Here is a 21,468-nt window from a genome sequence, read left to right as displayed (position 1 = left end):
CATCACTAATTATATTTCCATCACTAAACAACATAAAAGGACATTTTGAAAGTACAAAATGATTAACTCTTTTAACACCACTAATTATAACATCAACAACAGTCCTCCCACCTGCACCTATCAATCTTGGACTAGAAATTTAGGTTAGAAAAGACCAAAACCCTTCAAAGTCCTAAGCAAGTATATTCACTTAATTCCTAAAAAGTACAGGGATTGCAAAACTCTATCCTACATCAATTGAATGCAAATCAAGTTCTTTAAGCTAAAACCTTACTAGATTGGTGGGTTTCCACCCCACGAAATTTTAGTTGGTGGTTAATACCCTAATCAGTTGGCTTCAATTACGTCTCTCACCATCTAGGGGGGGAAAAGGGCAGGAGAAGCCCAGCAGTGTTGGAGCTGCTTCTTTGAATTTGTAATTCAGTAGGATATTCACCACAGGGCTTGACAAAAAGAAGACTCAACCTCTGACTTTAGATTTAGAGGTTACTGCTTACTCAGCCATTTTACTTATGTTCATAAACTGCCCACTATTCTCCACAAACCATAAAGATATCAGCACTCTATACCTACTATCTGGTGCATTAACTAAAATAGGAAGAACTGCCTGAAGCTTTTAACCCATATGTAACTTGGCCAACCTGGAGTTTATCGGGAGATGACCTAATTTATAATGTACTCACAATTACCCATGCACTTGTGATAGTCTTCTTTAGAGTATTACCTATTATAATTGGAGAATTTGGGAACTGTTTAGTCCCCTTAACAATCAGAGCACCTAATAAAGCATTCCCCCAAATAAATAACATGAGCTTTTTGACTATAACCACCATCATTTCTGCTCTTACTCACCAACAGTTGGAGCAGGTACAGGAACCAGTTGAACAGTATAAGCACCCCTAGCCAGCAACCTAGCTCCCATAGAAGCCTCAGTCAATTTAACATCTTCTCTCTGCATCTATGTGTAGCCTCAATTTTAGGGGGCTATCAATCATATTACCATAATTATTAATATAAAACCACCCAGCTATATCTCAATACCCAACACCTTCATTCATTGGATCCCTCCTAACCACAACCATCCTGCGACTACTATCACATCCAGTCTTAGTCTGAATTACCATATTACTAACAGACCATAACCTACACACCACATTCTTTGATCCTATAGGAGGAGGCAACCCAAGTTGATACCAATACCTACTTTGAGTTTTTTTGTTTGGTGGTGGTTGTTGTTGTTCCAGAGAGAAAGAAAGCAGGGGAGAATCAGAGGGAGAGGGACAGAGAGAATTCTAAGCAGGATCCATACCCAGCATGGAGCCCGACATGGGGCTTAATCCCACAACTGTGAGATCATGACCTGAACCGAAATCAAGAGTCAGACACTTAACTGACTGAGCCTCCCAGGTGCCCCACCAATACCTATTTTGATTTTGATTCTCCAGATATCCCAAAGTTTATATTCTTATCTTCCCTGAATTTAGAATAATTTCATGTGGTATGATGTATTATTCAGGTAAAAAAGAACCTTTTGGACATATAGGAATAGTCTGAATCATAATATCTACTGGATTCCTAGGTTTTATTGTATGAGCCTATCATATATTAACAGTAGGCACAGATGTTGATACACAAGCATGTTTTACATCAGCTAATAGAATTATTGTCATCCCTACAGGAATGAAAGTATTTAGTTAGCTAGAAACCCTTCATAGAAACATTAAATGATTACTAGCCATACTATAACTTTTATCTTCCTATTCACAGTAGGAGGTCTAACAGGAATTGTCTTAGCCAACTCATCCCTAGACATTATTCTCCAGGACACATATGTTTGGTAAGACATTTTTACTATGTATTATCAATAGGAGCATTATTCACCATCATAGGAAGATTTAGTCACTATTCCCATTATTTTCAGGCTACACATTCAACCATACTTGGGCAAAAGCCTCTTTACAATCATGGTAATTGGAGCTAATATAACTTTCTTCCCATAGCACTTTCTTGGCTTCTCAAGAATGCTCTGACATTGCACTGACTATCCAGATGCATACACAACATGAAATACTATGCCATCTGTAGGTTTATTTATCTCCCTAACAGCAGTAATATTAATTATATTCATAATTCGAGAAGCATTTGCATCTAAATGAGAAGTAGCAATAGTGGAATTAACTAACACTAATCTTGAATGACTACATGGCTACCCTCTACAATATCATTCATTTGAAGAACCCACTTATATAAGCCTAAAATAAGAAAGGAAAAAATAGAACCCTCTCAAAATGGTTTCAAGTCAATACCATAACCATTATGTCTTTCTCAAAAGTGAAATATTAGTAAAAATTACATAACTTTGTCAAAGTTAAATTATGGGTGTAAGTCATTTAAAAATTTTTTTATGTTTATTTATTTTTGAGAGGGAGAGAGAGAGAGAGAGCACAAGTGGGGGAGGGGAAGAGAGAGAGGGAGACACTGAATCCAAAGCAGGCTCCAGGCTCTGAGCTGTCAGCACAGAACCCAATGTGGGGCCTGAACCCACAGACTGGGAGATCATCACCTGAGCCAAAGTCAGACGCTCAACCAACTGAGCCACCCGGGCTCTCCTCGGTGTAAGTTCTTTATATCTCCGTGGCATATCCATTCAACTAGGCTTCTAAGGTACAACATCCCCTATCATAGAAGAACTCCTACACTTTAACAACCATACATAATCATCTTCTTAATCAGCTCTCTAGTTCTTTATATCATTTCACTAATATTAACAGCTAAATTAACCTAAATACAATAGATGTACAAGAAGTAGAAACAATATAGACTATCCTACCAGCGACTATCCTAATCCTAATTGAGATCAACAACCCCTCACTAATTGTAAAAACTATGGGCCATCAATGATACTGAAGCTATGAATATACAGACTATGAAGACTTAAACTTTGACTTCTATTTCTTGACTTCTTTGACTTCTTAAACTTTGATCCCCACACAACACTTAACACCAGGAGAACTACAACGAGTAAAGGTTGACAACCAAGTTGTTTTTGCGTAGAAATAACAATCCAAATATTAATCTCATTAGCAGACATCTTACACTCATGATCCATCCCTCTCTAGGCCTAAAAATAGAAGCCATCTCCAGACAATTAAATCAACCAGAATACCTATACATCCAGGCCTATATTATGGGCAGTGCTCAGAAATATGTGGGTTAAATCAGTTTTATACCAATCATTCCTGAATTAATTCCACTAAAACACTTAGAAAAATGATCTGCAACTGTACTGTAATGTCATTAAGAAGCTAAGTAGCATTAACCTTATAAGTTAAAGACAGAGTTTAAGCCTCTTTTTAATGATATGCCACAACTAGACACATCAACATAATTTATCACCTTCATATCAATCATTATAACCCTATTTGTTATATTTCAACTAAACATTTCAAAACATTACTACCCATCAAGCTCAGAATTAAAAACGACGACGACACTGGAGTACCTCACCTCTTGAGAGAAAAAGTAAATGAAAATCTATGTGCCTCTTTCAGTACCCCAATGATAGGGTTATCTATTAAAGTTTTATTCGTTATATCCCCTATACCTAACCAGCTAATCAACAACTGTCTAATTGCTATCAAACAATGACTAAGTCAGTTAACATCAGACCAAATAATAACTATCCAATAAGCCATACAGAGAAAGACAGATACCATATGTGTTCACTCTTATGTGGATCCTGAGAAACTTAACAGAAACCCATGGGGGAGGGGAAGGAAAAAAAAAAAAGAGGTTAGAGTGGAAGAGAGCAAAGCATAAGAGACTCTTAAAAACTGAGAACTGAGGGTTGATGGGGGGTGGGAGGGTGGGTGATGGGTATTGAAGAGGGCATCTTTTGGGATGAGCACTGGGTGCTGTATGGAAACCAATCCGACAATACATTTCATATATTAAAAAAAAACAAATAACTATCCATAATCATAGGACAAAATCAAGGACAAAACTGAACCCTAATATTCTATTCCTCATCCTTTTATTGACCCAGCAAACCCCTGGGCCTACTACCACACTCATTTACATATACCATACAACTTTCAGTGAATCTGGGAATAGCCATTCCACCTTAAGTAGGGACAGTAATTAATGGTTTGCGTCACAAAACAAAAGCATCCTTAGCCCACTTTCTATCTCAAGGGACACCCATCCCACTCATTCCAGTACCAGTAGTTAACGAAACCATTAGTCTTTTCATCCAACCAAGAGCACTAGCTGTATCTAGTACAAACTGCCAATATCGCTGCTGAACACCTACTCATCCATTTATTTGGAGGAGGAAGCCTTGCCTTAATGAACATTAGCCCACCAAGGCTCTCATTAACCTTCATCATTCTTATTCTACTATCCTTGAATTCACTATGGCCTTAATTCAAGCTTACGTATTCACTCTACTAGTAAGCCTTTCCCTTACATGATAACACCTAATGACCCACCAAATCCCCACATACCATACAGTAAACGACTGCCCCCAACCACTTCCAGGCACTCTCTCAGCTCTCCTTATAAAATCATGTCTAGTAATATGATTTTACTTTAACTTAATATTCCTCTTATCCTTAGACATAACTAATGTCTTGACTATGTATCAATGATGATGAGACATTACCTGAGAAAGTCCATTCCAAGGTCACCACATACCAATTGTTCAAAAAGGGCTTCAGGATGGAATAACTCTTTTCATTATTTCAGAGATCTTTTTTTGCTAGCTTCTTCTGGGCTTTTACCATTCATGTCCAGCTCCAACATCTGAACTAGATGGTTGCCGACCACCCACTGGCATCCGTTCCCTAAATCCTCTAGAAGCACTGCTTCTCAATTTTTTGTCCTATTAACCTCTGGAGTGTATCTATCACCTAAGCCCACCACAGCCTAAGACAGAGAGGGGGACAAAGGATCTGAAGCAGGCTCTGTGCTGAGAGCAGAGCCCGATGCAGGGCTCAAACTCACAAACGGTGAGATCATGACCAAGTTGAAGTCAGACACTTAATTGACTAAGCCACCCGGGCACCCCTAATATGTGAAATCTTTAAAAAGAAAAAATGAACTCACAGATACAGAGAACAGATTGGTGGTTGCCAGAGATGGGGTGGAAGGCAGAGGATGCAGAATGGGTGAAGGTGGTCAACACACACAAACTTCTCGTCATAAAATAAGTCAGTCCTGGGTATATAATGAACAGCATGAAGACTATAGTTAATAACATTGCACTGTATATTTGAAAGTGGCTAAGAAAGGAGATTTTAAAAGTTCTTACCACAAGGAAAAAAATATATATGTTAGTATGATAATGGGTATTAACTAGACTTACTGTGGTGATAATTTTGCAATGTAAACATCTATTGAATCACATACACTTGAAACTAATGTTATATGGCAATTATAACTCAAAAATATTTTTAAAGATAAACAGAAAATATAATTTAAAGAATTAATAAACTATGAAGAAACAGAGCAGGGCAAGCTAATAGTTCAGGACAAATGATGTTATTTTAGTCAAGGAGGTCAGAGAGGACCCCTTTAAGGAAGTCTCATTTGAACAAGACCTGAATGTGGTGAGGTGGACTGGAGAGGGCAGGGCCGGCAGCTGAGCCCAGGTGAGGCCATCCATGCTGAGCAGGGAGAAGAACAGATCAGACCCAATAACGTGGAAAACTGACACTAGGGGAACAGGAAGAGAAGTGGGAGGACCACTTAACGAGCAGGTGGTCTTAGCAGCTTTAAGGAATTTTGAGGTTGGGGTAGTAGGAACCTGCCATCACAAAAACAGCACTGACCTGCTTACCTCATGGAAGAACCTCAAAAACATTATGCTAAGTTAAAGAAGCCAGACACAAATGACCACATACCATATTATTCCATTTATATGAAATGCAAAAAAAAGTCTATATTAACACAGAAGAACATAGATAAGAGGTTGCCTGGAGTTGGGGGTTAACGGACATAAAGGCATTTTACTAGGATGATGAAATGTTCTAAAACTGGATTGCAGCAATGGATGCACAACCCAGTAAAAAAGTTCTTACTTCTACAAAAAAAAGTCCTTGAATTGTACACTTGAAATGGTGAATTTTATGGCTTATAAATTATACTTCCATAAAGTCAAAGTTAACATTGGCAGTGAGATAAAAAGGAAGAAATGAATCTCTGGATAAGTACCCTCCAGGAATAGCCACCTGGAGAATTGCAGTGTCAAGTAAAAGGCAGGTGACAGGGAGCAATTGAGATTAAAGCTTGTTTATCAGGTTCGGGCTTGGAGGACAAAGACTATGAGGACTATTTTGAGCAGTCAGAGTTCACCTCTCGGGGCACAGCTCTCCTTCTCCTGAGTCTGCTCCTAAGGCTCAGACTCTGGTACCTGTCCTGCAAATAATGCCCTGAATCCACTTGCCAGGCTTCTCTCTGGTAAGAAGCTCAGGGCCTCGGGCAGACTTTTTACTGCATCAGCTGAAGGCAGGCAGGGGACACAAAGGCAAGGAGGCTTCATATAATGCTGGGTAAACAACTAAGAAATTCACTATCACCATCTCTACTGTTCAAGAGAAAATGTCCTGATGGCCATTTGTGGGAGAGGTTAATGCCAAATAACACTAGGAATTGTAAACAAACTACCTTAATGGTAATATGGGATTTAGAAGGGTGCCTGAGTGGCTCAGTCGGTTGAGCATCCCACTACAGCTCAGGTCACGATCTCACGGTTTGTGAGTTCGAGCCCCGAGTCAGGCTCTGTGCTGACAACTTGGAGCCTAGAGCCTGTTCCGGATTCTGTCTCCCTTTCTCTCTGCCCCTCCCCAACTCACAGTCTGTCTCTGTCTCAAAAATAAATAAACATTAAAAAAATTTATTTTTAATATGGGATTTAGAACACGATTTACATTTGAGTTGGCAATGAAAATATAATACTGTTCTCTGGTCCCAAAATATTAATGGTGTTGGTAAGTATCAAAGCAAGAGCTTCCAGCCATTTTGAAGAGAGAGTCAAATTAAGGTTAACTTGAAAACAAGGTCAGCATCGGGTGCCTGGGTGGCTCAGTCGGTTAAGCGGCCAACTTCGGCTCAGGTCATGATCTCGCGGTCCGTGAGTTCGAGCCCCACGTCGGGCTCTGTGCTGACACCTCAGAGCCTGGAGCCTGTTTCAGATTCTGTGTCTCCTTCTCTCTGACCCTCCCCCGTTCATGCTCTGTCTCAAAAATAAATAAACGTTAAAAAAAAAAGTAAAAAAAAGAAAACAAGGTCAGCATCAAAACATAACAAGCCTCAATTCTGGCAAAAACAATGGAAGTTAACACAGGTAACCTCATGTTACTTCTCCCAGGACATTTAGGTGTTGGCCCTACAACAGGCCAGTTCCAGAGTGCAAAGATCCCTGCAAACTTAGCTCCAGAAGTTTCACGTACCTGAATGACTCCAGAAACACTGGCAACTCCCCACCCAGTTCTGCACTGCTGTGGTCTTGCCTCAGAGTGTAAAATTCCCCCCAGTTCATCCCGGATAGTTGTTAAATGCAAATGTCTTTTGAGAGGGAAGAAAACTAGGAGGGGCTTCCTTGCTTGGTAACACCTGAACTTGAGTTGATTTTGCTATTTCCAAGTTATCCCTCCATAGCTGTGAGGGATAACAAGTGGGTTAAAGTGGGTTTCAGGTTTACTCAGTGAGGGAGAGAATGGTCAGAGTAGGAAGGTAGTTCTGGGAAGAGATGTTTCCAGAAGGGAAATTAAGGAATAGATATTGTGGACAGTTTGCCTTTCACTCTTGATCTCAGCATTTCAGCCCAGGAGTGCTGTTATGTGGCCTCACCTGTCACGCAGGAATTTACCCCCAGGAATCCCACAATATCAAAAGGTTCAGCTGAGACCAATGATGAAGATAGTGGAAATACAGAGGTTTTGTAGCCTAAACCAGTCCAAACTAGTGAAGAGGAAAATTACTAGACACACAGGAACTGGAACCAATTCACATAGATTTTGTACCCTACATACACATTGTTTCAAGCACCAGTGACTTTATCACAGAAGCTGTAAACCCTTTAAAGGTGTCTTTTACTCTATATTTTTTGATTGTTACAAAAATGAATGTTGTTTGTAATTTTTTAACTTTGTAATTTAGATATACAGAAAAGTGGCTAAAGGAGCAGAAAACACATATGCCCTTCACTCAGATTTCCCTTCACTCAGATTTCCCTAAATCTAACATCTTCCATAATCATAGTATAATTATCAAAACCTGGGGACCATCACACGCTATAACACTATTAAATAACTTGCACACCTTATTCAAATTTTGTCACTTTTCCCACTAAATATCCTTTTTCTGTCCCAGGCTCCACATTTTATTTGGCTGTCATGTGTCCTCAGTCTTCTGTTTATGACAGTGCCTCTTTTTCTTTGCCTTCCATTGCCCTTGACACATTTGAAGAGGACTGGCCCGTTATTTTGTAGAATGTCCCTCATTTTTAGTTTGAGGTTTTCTCGTTACAAAAACAAGGTTATGTACTTTTGGTAAGAATACCCCAGATGTGATGCTCTGACCTTCTCACTGCATCACATCAGGGGTACATGGTGTGGATATGTGTCATTCCCGGTGACATTAATTTGGATCTCTTGGTTAAGGTGAAGTCTACCTGATTTCTCCATTGTGAAGTTACTACTTTTCCCTCTTAAAGATTTCATTATAATATAATGACAGTTATATTTTGCCTAAACTAAAATACATTATTTAAATACCACCTTTTGGAAAAGTATTTGAGAGAAATTATAAATAAATTATATTTTCTCTCAATAATTTGAGAGAAAATTTAATAAAAGTATTTGAGAGAAAAATAATAAATTATAATAAAAAGTATTTGAGAGAAATAAAGTTCTTGTGTGCCCTATCTCCATGAATAGTCTTTACCATCTGTATTATTCTGAGTCTAGAAGATGTCTGGCTATTTCCTTGTGAAATTCAGTCATCACCAGGTTCTACCAAATCCACCTTCTAAATATGCCTCAGCTATGTCCACCATGTTTCATAATCAGTCCCCCTGAATCCAAGTCTGCCTCCCCTCATATGAACTGATTCCAGAATAAGCTTTTAAAAGCAAATAAGATTGGGTCACCTCCTGCTTGGAGCCTTTAGTGGCTTCCCATTGCCTTCATCAGAGGTGATCTGTGCACAAAGCCTGGAATGAGCCCTCCAGATGAACTGGTGGTAAAACTATCCCCTGAGTAGCTAAACAAGCCAATATCCCAGCTGCAAATCAGAATCAACCCTGGGAGCTTGTTAAAAAATATAGATTTGTGGGGTCTTACCGGCAGTGACTCTGACTCAGAGAAGGAACCTGAGATCTGCACTGTAACAAGCTTCCCAGGTGATTCCCATGTGGGGGGTCAGCTGAGGAATCAATGATTAACACACCAAAATGATGTTAGCTCTTGGGGGATGTGTGAGAATTTTTTTTCTCTTGTCTCCTAATTCACAATGCTATCATTCTCAATTTCTATAAAACTGTTGCAATCCTGCTGTAATTATCATATGCCTAAATTTATTTGAAATTACATTAAATAAAAAAATCAGCTAAATGAGAAATCCTGGTATATTCTAACTTCTGTTGAATTTGCATGTATTAGAAGGATGCTATACATTTCCTTAAGAAAGGTGATCATCTATTTTCTAAGACTCATTAAATTGAACTCCCTAGTAATGTGGATTTAATCCTTTTGGGAGCACGATATGAAGTCTTACTGTCTTACTTTAATCTCCAGCCAAGGCGTTTACCAAACTCTGCTCCCCATATTTTATTTTATTATTATTATTTAATGTTTATTGATCTTTGAGAGAGAGAAGGAGAGCGTGTGCGTGCACAAATGAGTTGGGGAGGGGCAGAGAGAGAGGGAGACACAGAACCCGAAGCAGGCTCCAGGCTCCGAGCTGTCAGCACAGAGCCTGACGCAGGACTCGAACCCACGAACCATGAGATCATGATCTGAATTGAAGCTGGACACTTAAGCTGGACTGAGCCACCCAGGCACCCCACTCTGCTCCCTGTATTTTAAAAGCCAGGTGCAGCAGTATGTCTGGCCATGGAGCACAGATGCTATATGTCATGTGGGTACCCAAAGACAAATACAGTCAGTCCAGCACTACATACGTCATTTTAGTCCTTCCCAATATTTTCAAATCTAAATAAAAGTTAAGAAATTTCAAAAAACCCAGCAAGGAATTATTAATGTCAAGTTTATTGTACTTTGATAGGGGTCAAGACATTTCCAAACCCCTATGTCTGACTTACAGAAGCCTCCATACAACTCCCTTAGTCTCATTTGTAAGCAAAATACATATTCCACCAATGACATTTCAAGTTCAAATCATAAACATTTATCTAGGAAGCTATTTTGTCTCCAGACAGAATAAAAGGAGTGGCTTTTAATCACACTTGTGTACAGTCACCATGCACCTCCCTCCACTTCCAGTGTCACCTACTTTGCGGCTGAACTTACTGGGCAAACGCTGGTGGAGAGGAGGTGGGGAGCGGCGGGTCTGTGTACTGGCCTGGGATGAGTTGCCATACCCAGTTCTCTAAGCTCCCCTGACCTCAGTCAGACCACAGGTGCCTCCCACTCAGGCCACACGCGCTAACTCCTTTGCCACCTCTTTCTGTGTTGGCTTTGTCTGGTGACAAGTGTATATATTTTTTTAACTCCCAAGAAAAACTTGAGATGTAAAATATGACAAAATCCCGATTAAGCAACGGAGTTTCTACATTGGTTAATGAGAAAAATATAGGTACTGTGATAGGTCTTTATCACAGGCTCTGACCATATGCAAAACAAAGAAAAATGGAAAAGGCATGAAGTGTGAACATTCAACATTCTGCTATGTTTAACGATTTCCTTTTGAGTTTGGAGTATAAAATGTAAATCCAGTAAGCTCCAAATAAGTGAGTTATAAAATCAACTGAGAGAACTCATCAAGGGATTCCCCCAATAACCACTTTGTCCCATGTGGAGTTTGGGGTTTTTTTTTTGTTTGTTTTGTTTTTTGTTTTTTGGAATTACTGCAGCATTTTTATTAAAAGGTAACTGATTGATGGGGCACCTGGGTGACTCGGCCGGTTAAGCATCTGACTTCAGCTCAGGTCATGATCTCACCTTTCTCTGACTTAAAGCCCTTCATCGGGCTCTGTGCTGACAGCTCAGAGCATGGAGTCTGTTTCAGATTCTGTGTCTCCCTCTCTGTCTCTGCCCCTCCCTCGCTTGTGCTCTCTCTCTCTCTCAAAACTAAATAAACATTAAAAAAATTTTTTAAGGTAATTGATTGAGTCATTACCACAGTACCAAGCCACGTTGCATTTTACTTGCTTGGGGTGTGCATCTTGGAGGAATTCTGGGCATCTTTCCAAATTAAGAAAGACAGCTAAAAGTAGAAACCAGAAAACATCAAAAGCTTCAATGGAGCAGAGAAAGTGATGCTCAGCACCTGGCTGCACTGCTGTGGGTGAGTGCTGAATCCTGCCCTGAGTCTGCTGGCCCCTGGATGAATTTGGGTAAATCACCTCAACTTCTGGAGCCGCGGCGTCTTCAGACACAAAATAAAAATACTATTTACCCCACATGGCTTCAATGAGCGAATGGCTTCGCTAACTAAAGGCACTCCTCCTCTAGCTGGTCTGTCTCTCACCTTCCTTCCAGGGGCCAGGCCGTGGTCACAGTAAAGATCTGGTCTGGGCCCTACACCAGTGACTGCTGAGGCTCAATGGGCCCATCCACCTGCCCGCTGGGAACAGCATTCTATCATCTGCCACCAGGCTCCAGCGTGCTGGCCACTTCCCCTTCCTCTGCAGCTTCTGCCTCCTGACCTCCGCCTCCAGGCAGTCCTCCCCAGATCTCTGAATTTCTGCAGTGGGCCTCTCAGGGACCTCTGGCTCCCTGCAAACTGCCTGGTAGGCTGTGGAGCTCTGGGCGCCGCCTCAGGCCCATCTGTCACGACAACTTCTCCTTCAGGGGTGAGCCTTGGTAGATGTGCCAACAGGCGGATGTTGCCAACCTCCCAGGGATCCAGAACGTTCAGGGCACAAAGCCCTTTGCTTTTGTCTCTGCCAATTCACCTTGGCTGCTCGGACATCAGCCCAAAGAGGGGTGGTTACGACACCCGTGCCTCACTGCCTGCTTCTCCTCATTTTCTCTTCTCTTTCACACATGCCACCTACCTTCTGTCATACGCTGACTTCTCTCTATCCCTGCCTTTTATTATGATCTAGTCCGCAGGATGGCTCTTGACAGGTGCTAAAGAAATTCTCTCGCCACAAAGCTTGACTTTCAAAACGAATGCTTTTCTGCGACCCAGAAGCCCTCCTCTAGATGTCAAAGGGTGGATGTTGAATCTTTCTCTTTGCATCCCTGCTGTGACACTCCTAATCCTCCTTCAAGGCAACCCGGATATTTTGGGTCCGAAAATGCGAATCTGTATTTTAATATATTTCAAAGAACATACAGAGTTTTCAGAATGTCATGCCTCCCCCTGTAAATTCCTCTCTCCACCTCACATTTCCTGTCTCCTGATTAAACAGGGCTAAAAAGTTCCCCTAAGAAGATTAGCTCAAACTGGGGACTTGGGGGAAAACAGAGAGAAAGGGGATAGTTGAGGATGAAGCAAGACAGGGGGGGTTTTGCTTCCCTGCATCAACTCCTGCCTTTTGCATGTGTATATCCTCAGACGGCTCAATCAGAACATGCAGTCTCCTTTCCTTTAAATACTTTTGCAAAACATGATGTGTCCCCTGCTACAAGAACTTGAGAACAGATTTCCAAACCTCTCACGGCTACAGAAAGGTCCTTTGCTAGCCTAACGATGCATGACCACCCCTAAAAGATTCTGTACGTTCTCAATCACAGTTCCATGAAATTCCTTTTACAGACATTTTCTTCCACTCCTCCCCGGGCACAGTGCCGTAGGCGGGAGGCATGTGGAGATGAGTAAGTCGGGGCCTGCATGCCTGGAATTTATCATCTAATGAGGGCACAAGAGGGGAGATGGGCAACTCCACGATCAGCTGTGAAACAATGGAAGACAACATGCAATGGAAGTGCTAACGGTGAATCCTAAAGGGCACTTCTCACACATAATCTCATAGAGGCGACACTGAGCCACATGCTGGGAGATGCCCTGACGGTTGTTTTGCAGGGAGTAGGGAAGTGGCCTCCATGACACTGAGTTCTCCCAGTGGCCACTAATAAAACCACCTCAAACCAACCATCGTGGTTCAAGTCCATTGGCTTCTGGTCAAGAGGAGGAAGTTGAAGCACCAGCAAGAGCCTCAGACCAAATGGCACTACCCTGTGGCAAGCTTGGTTAGAAGCTGGTAGACTCCAGTGGCTCGTGTAGAAGCCTGCTGCAGTTCTAGGTGACGTTCTAAGTTGCTGACTGAAAGCGGACATGTGCTTCGGAAACCAGATAAGTGGAGGGCAAGGTTGCTGTTGTGCCATGAAACCTGAGACCACTTCCTTTATGCCCAGAGTCTTCGTCCAGATGGAGGGCAGACAGGTTACAAAGAGCAGGACGAAGAGCACGATGAAACAAGGAGAGCCAGCAAATGTTCACGGTAAAGGCAAATAAGGAGAGTATGCAAAACTGGAGACCACAGACAGCACTAAATACTGGATCCAGGAACTGCTATGTATTTTGATAAACTCAGAATAAGTCCTTTAAAGGAGGTACAGGAGTTAAGAACTAGAAAACACACTGCTGGAGGGAAGCTAATAAATATACTGGGAAAGAAATCAAGCAAAATGTAAATAAGGAACCCAAATATTCATTGGGAAAATGTTGTTAGGAATTTGAAAATTAAAATAGATCCACTTAAATAAACACCTAAGGGTCTCTTATTTCACATCATGTGCCCGGAGCTGGCAAAGCCCTATCACAATGACCAGGGTACAGCCCTGGGCCTGGAATGTGGCAAATGTGCTTTACTTCATTGTAGCGTAATCTGACAGCAGGAGTAACATGCTCAGGAAATGTTTGTTCAGCCCAAAGTCTAAAAAAAGTTAGTCAAGGGGCCAGGTGTGTGAGGTTTAGCCAATTCTGTACAGGGAAGGGGATGCTGATTCTAGACATTTTATGTCTCCATGCAAATGAAGAAACTGGTGTTCTGGCTTGCCATTTGGATCTTAACCCAGAGAATCTGAAGCACGAGTCAACAAAGCAAAATGCAAAACCACAAAAGAAAGTGGAAAAAAGGGACTTTACTGAAGATGTATGCATGGGAGCTGAGCCAGTGAATATTCTTGCCACATACTTTAGATAGAATGTGAAAAAAAAAAATCTGTGACACAAGCATTAAGTAGAAAGAATAAAATCTAAATGGTAAAATTGGACATTAACCGAAGGAAGCAGGAGGAAACTTGCTCGGTTTCTTAGTAGCAACTTTCTGTGTGTTAGTTACATATGGCTCATACAAATAGGGTATGGTGGGGCCGCCTGGGGGGCTCAGTTGGTTAAGAGGCCAGCTCCAGATCTGGGCTCCTGTCTTGATCAAACAGGCTTTAGGGTGAGCCTGGTGTTGGGCTCCTTGCTGGGTGTGAAGCAAAAATGGAAACAAGGTATGGAGATCTGATAGATAGAAAACTTTGTAGCCAGCTATATGAGGACAAAGATGCAACACATTTCTTGATTCTACACTCATGGGAAGTGGGACATTGTTTATATACTTTTTGTTCTTGGTTTAATAAATGTGTTTAACAGGTGCCTGTGTGGCCCAGTCAGTTGAGTGTCCAGCCTCCAACTCTTGATTTCAGCCTACATCATGATCCCAGGGCTGTGGGATTGAGCCCCACATCAGGCTCTGCACTGAGAGTGGAGCCTTCTTAAGATTCTTCCTCTCTCTCTCTCTCTCTCTCTCTCTCTCTCTCTCTCTCTCTCATTCTCTCTCCCCCAGCCTGCCCCTCTCTCCAGCTCTCCAGATAGATAGATGTGTTTAAGGCAGAAGATGACAAGATGTGGGTATAAAAAGTCAAACCTCCTCTCACCCCCGACCCACACACAAAATGATGGAGCTGGAGCTGGGGAGATACAACAGAATGGAAGAAAGAGGTGTATAACCCAGAAAGGCGTACCCTGAAAAAGGTCATGGTAAGTGGAACAAAGTGGAACATCATTAAGGTCAACAAACAGGAAAATCTTAACCCAGGGGAAAGAAAATAGGTTGAGAAAACTGAGAAGGAGATGAAACAATCTTCAAGGCTGGGCCGGTTGCCTGTCTAAACCTTAGACTCACATCTATAAAATAAGTACGTTAGATAGACAATCCCTGAGATCAGATTCAGCTTGAAATTGCATGACTAAATGGTATTTAAGGACCAGCAGAATGCAGAAGAATTACACCAAAGCAGAGAGTTATCCCATGAAATGTGTTCTATGACAAACTACATTAAAACCAATAAAAAGCCACTGCTCCCAGGCAGAGTTCGAGCAAAACATGAAGCAGTGGGGGATTTGCAACAAAGACTTTTAGACGTTGGTTCTCAGGCAGCATGAGGAGGAAGCTACAAGGCTAGAGCAGGTTGATGGATGACAGAGAACACATAAGGAAAACAATTTTTTTTTACCTTATATTTACAATGAATTCATATTTAATATATTTTAAATTTTCATTGGTTTGGGGTGATGGAAGAAAAATGTAAAGGTGTCTCATAATTTTTTTTTTATTAAGTAGCTAGCACAGGGCGCCTGGGTGGCTCAGTTGGTTAAGCATCTGACTTTGGCTCAGGTCATGATCTCGCGGTTCGTGAGTCTGAGCCCCACATCAGGCTCTGTGCTGACAGCTCGAAGCCTGGAGCCTGCTTCAGATTCTATGTCTCACTCTCTCTCTGCCCTTCCCCCACTTGTGTTCTCTTTCTCTCTCTCTCTCTCTCTCTCTCTCTCTCTCTCTCTCTCTCAAAAATAAATAAACATTAAAAAAAATTTTTTTAAAATAGCACAAGTTTATTTATTTTTTTTTATTTTTTAATATATGAAATTTACTGTCAAATTGGTTTCCATACAACACCCAGTGCTCATCCCAAAAGGTGCCCTCCTCAATACCCATCACCCACCCTGCCCTCCCTCCCACCCCCCATCAACCCTCAGTTTGTTCTCAGTTTTTAACAGTCTCTAATGCTTTGGCTCTCTCCCACTCTAACCTCTTTTTTTTTTTTTTCCTTCCCCTCCCCCATGGGTTTCTGTTATGTTTCTCAGGATCCACATAAGAGTGAAACCATATGGTATCTGTCTTTCTCTGTATGGCTTATTTCACTTAGCATCACACTCTCCAGTTCCATCCATGTTGCTACAAAAGGCCATATTTCATTTTTTCTCATTGCCACGTAGTATTCCATTGTGTATATAAACCACAATTTCTTTATCCATTCATCAGTTGATGGACATTTAGGCTCTTTCCATAATTTGGCTATTGTTGAGAGTGCCGCTATAAACATTGGGGTACAGGTGCCCCTATGCATCAGTACTCCTGTATCCCTTGGATAAATTCCTAGCAGTGCTAAAATAGCACAAGTTTAAAGCACTTCACAAATATATATAGTAGTTCCCATTTTTATTGTTCAACCAGCTCAATGGGAATACAGGTTCTCTGAATTCCCAACAGACTCAGCACTTACTTGAGGACATGAACACATGCTACAAAAGCAGAAGTTGATAACCACAACCAGAGATGGGCTCTTAAAACAATTAATATGACAAAATAAAAAAATATTTATTGATGGAGGACCAAACTGCTGTAAATGCAAAGGAGCAAGTTGAAGGTACTGGCAGAGCTTACATTTGTAGTATCTTTTAGGTCATCATTAGTATCAATACTGGCAGGAGTTTATGAACAGTTTTAGCTAAAACTTCCCTTGTACTTTCATCTAGACTAAGGAGCAAGGGAAGGCATTTCAAAACAAATAAGTGGTAACAATGTTATCATCAAACATCCCACACATTAGATAGCTCTAACACTGTTTCTTGAGAACACATGCCAATTTTCTGGGATGTTTTCTGTACTTAGCTTTCTGATGCTTCCATCTCCCCTCCTGTCATCTTTGCCAAAGATCATCAGTAAGAATATAATGGAAGTTTCCTTGCATTAAAGAGAGTCTACATGGCCACACTCGATCTGCTGTCACGATTACGGCAGCTACACCAAGCCAAGAAATAGCCTAAATGTTTAATGAAGCCGGAAAGTCATTCTTCAGTTGTAACAAAGACCCACTAGATGGTCTGAAAAGATCAACTCTGTTTGTTTTAAACTGGGAATAGATTGCTGAATATTTAATGAGTGCCACAGTATTTTGCTCTGCGAGGGACCAAGCAAGGGTCAGGTCATGGCTGCCTGCTGCTCCCTGCAATTTACGATTCCCTCAGGTTTATTAAAGTGGGAGACATCAAGGTCAAACCAAGACAATCTTTGGCACATCCTCTGTAGCACTGTAAACGTGGAGAGAATAACGGGAGATCACATGCCTGTCCTAGTGAAGCAGTGTTAAGAATCGGGAGCCATCTTTGAGGAAACCCAAAATGTAGATCTAGCGTTTACGGCCTTTACTCACTTACGTGGGGGAAGGACAACAATGTTAGGAAAGAGAAGCAATTAGAAATCCTTGTGACGACGCTGGGAAAGAGATCTTACATCCAGCTGGCTTCCATACTTTCTTGTGGTATTAAGTACCCTCCACTATCTGGACAATTCTAGGCCAAGAAGAGAGTACTTTTTTGAGCAATTTACTCATAGCCAGATTCGATCTTTAAGTGACCGAGGATCTGTTGCAATAATATGGGTGAGAGTTGATAGTGGTCTGGACAAGGATGATAGCAGAAGTGGCACCAAGAGGCATTTGCTGGTTGACTGGATACAGAATGTAAATTTTTTGAAAATGCATCAAGGATGACTCCAAGGTTTTGGCCAGACCATTTACTGAGGATGAGGAATGAGAAAAGCAGTTAGAAAGGGAAAATAAAGAGTACAGCTTTCAACAATGTTAAATTTGAAATGCCCTTTAGACAACTAAACCTAGATGTCTACTAGACAGTCGGATATACTGAGCTGTCATTCTGATCCAAGATATTTGGGATTCACCATTGTAGTGATGGAATGTAATGAAAGAAAATCACCTGGGGAATGTGAGTGGAGAGTTCTGAATAGTGATCCCTGAGAGTTCTGAATACTGCTCAGGAAGCTGAAAGGAACTCTCAAAGCAGATTGAGAAGGAGCCCCCGTATGTAGAAAGACAGAAGAGACGGATAAAGTTAGTTAGTCAAGTGAATAAAATGTTTCCAAGAGAAAGTAACAACATGTGAACTGAGAATTAGCTATTGGACTTGGTGACACGGAAGTCATTGGTGACTTTGATAAGTGTCCCTGAAGAGTGGCCAAGAAAAACGCCTGAATGGAGGGGGCTCAAGAGAGGAGAACGTTAAGTGGAGAATATGAAGTATAGATGGGTATCTCAAAGAATTTTGGTGCATTGGTAAGTAAGGAAATGGAGTAGTGACTGTAATGGGAAAGGAAGTCAAGCAGATTTTTATTGTTTTGTTCTGCTCTGTTTTGAATGGAAGATATTACCCTCTATTTTTTATATATATATACAATTTGTCAATTTGGCTAACATACAGTGTACACAGTGTGCTCTTGGTTTTGGGGGGTCGAGTCATCGCTTACATACAACGCCCAGTGCTCATCCCAACAGGTGCCCTCCTCAATGCCCATCACCCACTTTCCCCTCTCCTCCACCCCCCATCAACCCTCAGTTTGTTCTCTGTATTTAAGAGTCTCTTATGGTTTGCTTCCCTTCTTGTTTCTAACTATTTTATTCCCCTTCCCTTCCCCCATGGTCTTCTGTTAAGTTTCTCAAGCTCCACATATGAGTGAAACATATGATATATGTCTTTCTCTGACTGACTTATTTCACTTAGCATAATACCTTCCAGTTCCATTCACATTGCTGCCCCCCTCCCCCACAATGTTTAGAGCAGCACTTTCAACCATAGACAAATTATGGAAAGAACCTAAATGTCCATCAACTGATGAATGGATAAAGAAGATGTGGTTTATATATTACTCTCTATTTGTGTGATGATCAGAATAATCAGAAGTGAATAAAAAGTTGACAATGAGGAAAGAGACTGATATCCTTGAGCAAGCAGAAAAGGATGGCATTCATGCACAAATGGAGGGGTAGCCTTTATACAGGAGCATGGACAGTCATCCACTGTAGCAGAACAGAAGCAGGGTGTAGGTACACAAAGGAGGAGATTTGTAGATCTTTTTTTAATTTTTTTTTTAACATTTATTTATTTTTGAGACAGAGAGAGACAGAACATGAACAGGGGAGGGTCAGAGAGAGGGAGACACAGAATCTGAAACAGGCTCCAGGCTCTGAGCTGTCAGCACAGAGCCTGACGCGGGGCTTGAACTCACAGCCCTCACGGACCATGAGATCATGACCTGAGCTGAAGTCGGCTGCTTAACGGACTGAGCCACCCAGGCGCCCCAGGAGATTTGTAGATTTAATGGAGGTGTGTTATAGTCACTTTTGAATTGTTTCTATTTTATAAGGTTCTTATATTTTTCAGGAAGTGGATTGCATCGTGTAGAATATCTTTGGCTGGAAAAAGCAAAATACCCAACCAAAAGTGGCTTATATAATGGGGATCATTACAAGAAATTCCAAGATAGACAGTTCAAGGTTTTTTTCAGTAGTTCAGAAATGACTCAGAGGATCTAGGCTCTTACTGAATTTCCACTCGTAGTCGTCAGGGTTTTGACTGGGATTTCCAATGTGTCCCTTCATATTTGCAAGATGGCTGCTCCAGCCGTTAACAGTACCTTACTGAAGAAGAGTGGACTAGATGAAGAATAGCAGCATTGCTCCTCTTTTTTCTCTTGCTGCCAGGTAGGAGCCCTTTTTTTATCCAGCAGACTTCCCCTCAAACCCGCAGGTGAGGATTCTGTCACATGCTTATGTTCTTGTTAGTCGATAGATCTGGCAAAGCCAGCATTTGGTATTTTCAACACCTTAGTGGGAGGCAAACTCTATGACAACAAAGATCTGAAGATTCGCCTCTGGATTTGGGTATCAACACTGGACAAAATGAACAAGTATGAATTCTAAAATTTAAGGATAACTACAAAAAATAGAAATAAAGTGAATAATTTCCTTTTTTTGGATTGAAATAAAGGAAAATTTAGGGAACAGATTCACAAAGGCAAAGTGACTCATCCAAGGTCACACAGTTAAGACAGAAAACTGGCACTCACAGATCTGGTTGCCTAATCTAGAACTTTTTCCACAAAAACAGCCAGCCTTTTGGTTTATTGTTTGTATTGGTATACCCAATGGTTTTATTACTACCATTAAGTGAATAGTCTTTCTTTCTTTCTTTCCCTCTCTCTCTCTCTCTCATACACACACACACACACACACACACACATGCACACACACACCCTAACCTCCTGATTCACTGTCACAGTGTATTTTTTTATTCTTCTGGAGCAATGATAAAGTTATATTGTTCTGTCAGTCCTCCTTCCCATCTTCTTTAGACCCAAACTGTGCATTCACATGGTACTTAACTAGGGGTAATGGAATAGTCAATGTCCAGTAAAGAAAGCTTACAGGTCCATATGAACGCAGTCTATGACCTTGGTATCAGCTTTACCAACCATCAAATTCCCACATCTCTCAGAGTCCACCACTACCCATCTTGTTCTTCATGCTATCATCTCAGAATCATTGTTCAACTGCCATTCATTCGTGTTTTTTTAATTGTCTTTCTTTAATTTTTTTTCGAATACTTGACACACAATGTTGCATTCGTTTCATGTGTACAACATAGTGATTCAACCCCTCTATACCTTATGCTTTGCTCACCACAAGTGTAGCTAACATCTGTCATAAAACACTATTATAATATCATTGATGATAATCCCTATGCTGTGACTTTTATTCCTGTGACTTATTCATGCCATTATAACTGGAAGCCTATACCTCCCACTCCCTTTCACCCATTTTGCTAATCCCCTTAACTCCCTTCCCTCTGGAAACCACTGGTTTGTTCTCTGTATCTATAGGTCTGATTTTGCTTTTTGTTTGTTTATTCACTTGGGTTTTTTTTAGATTATACATATGAGTGACATCATATGGTATTTGTCTTTCTCTGACTGACTTATTTCACTTAGCATTATACCCTCTAGGTCCACCCATGTTGTCTCAAATGGTGTGATCTCATCCTTTTTTATGACTGAGTAATATTCCATTATATCTATCTATCTATCTATCTATCCATCTATCTCACATCTTCCCTATCCATTCATCTAACAATGGACACAGGTTTTTTTTTTCCATATTCTGGTTACTATAAATAATGCTGCAATAAATATAGGGATCCATGTATCTTTTTAAA

The 21,468-nt window shown here is 41.0% G+C and overlaps 1 pseudogene; it reads left to right on the top strand.

Moving 5' to 3' along the window:
* Positions 1-512: 512 nt before the first annotated feature.
* LOC122238699 lies at positions 513-2,261 on the top strand (annotated as a pseudogene).
* The last annotated feature ends 19,207 nt before the right edge of the window (positions 2,262-21,468 follow it).

The sequence above is a fragment of the Panthera tigris genome, chromosome B2 (assembly GCF_018350195.1).
Source record: "Panthera tigris isolate Pti1 chromosome B2, P.tigris_Pti1_mat1.1, whole genome shotgun sequence".
NCBI lineage: Eukaryota > Metazoa > Chordata > Mammalia > Carnivora > Felidae > Panthera > Panthera tigris.
The sequence above is the reverse complement of the archived record's forward strand: the minus strand, read 5'-3'. Positions and strand labels throughout refer to the sequence as shown.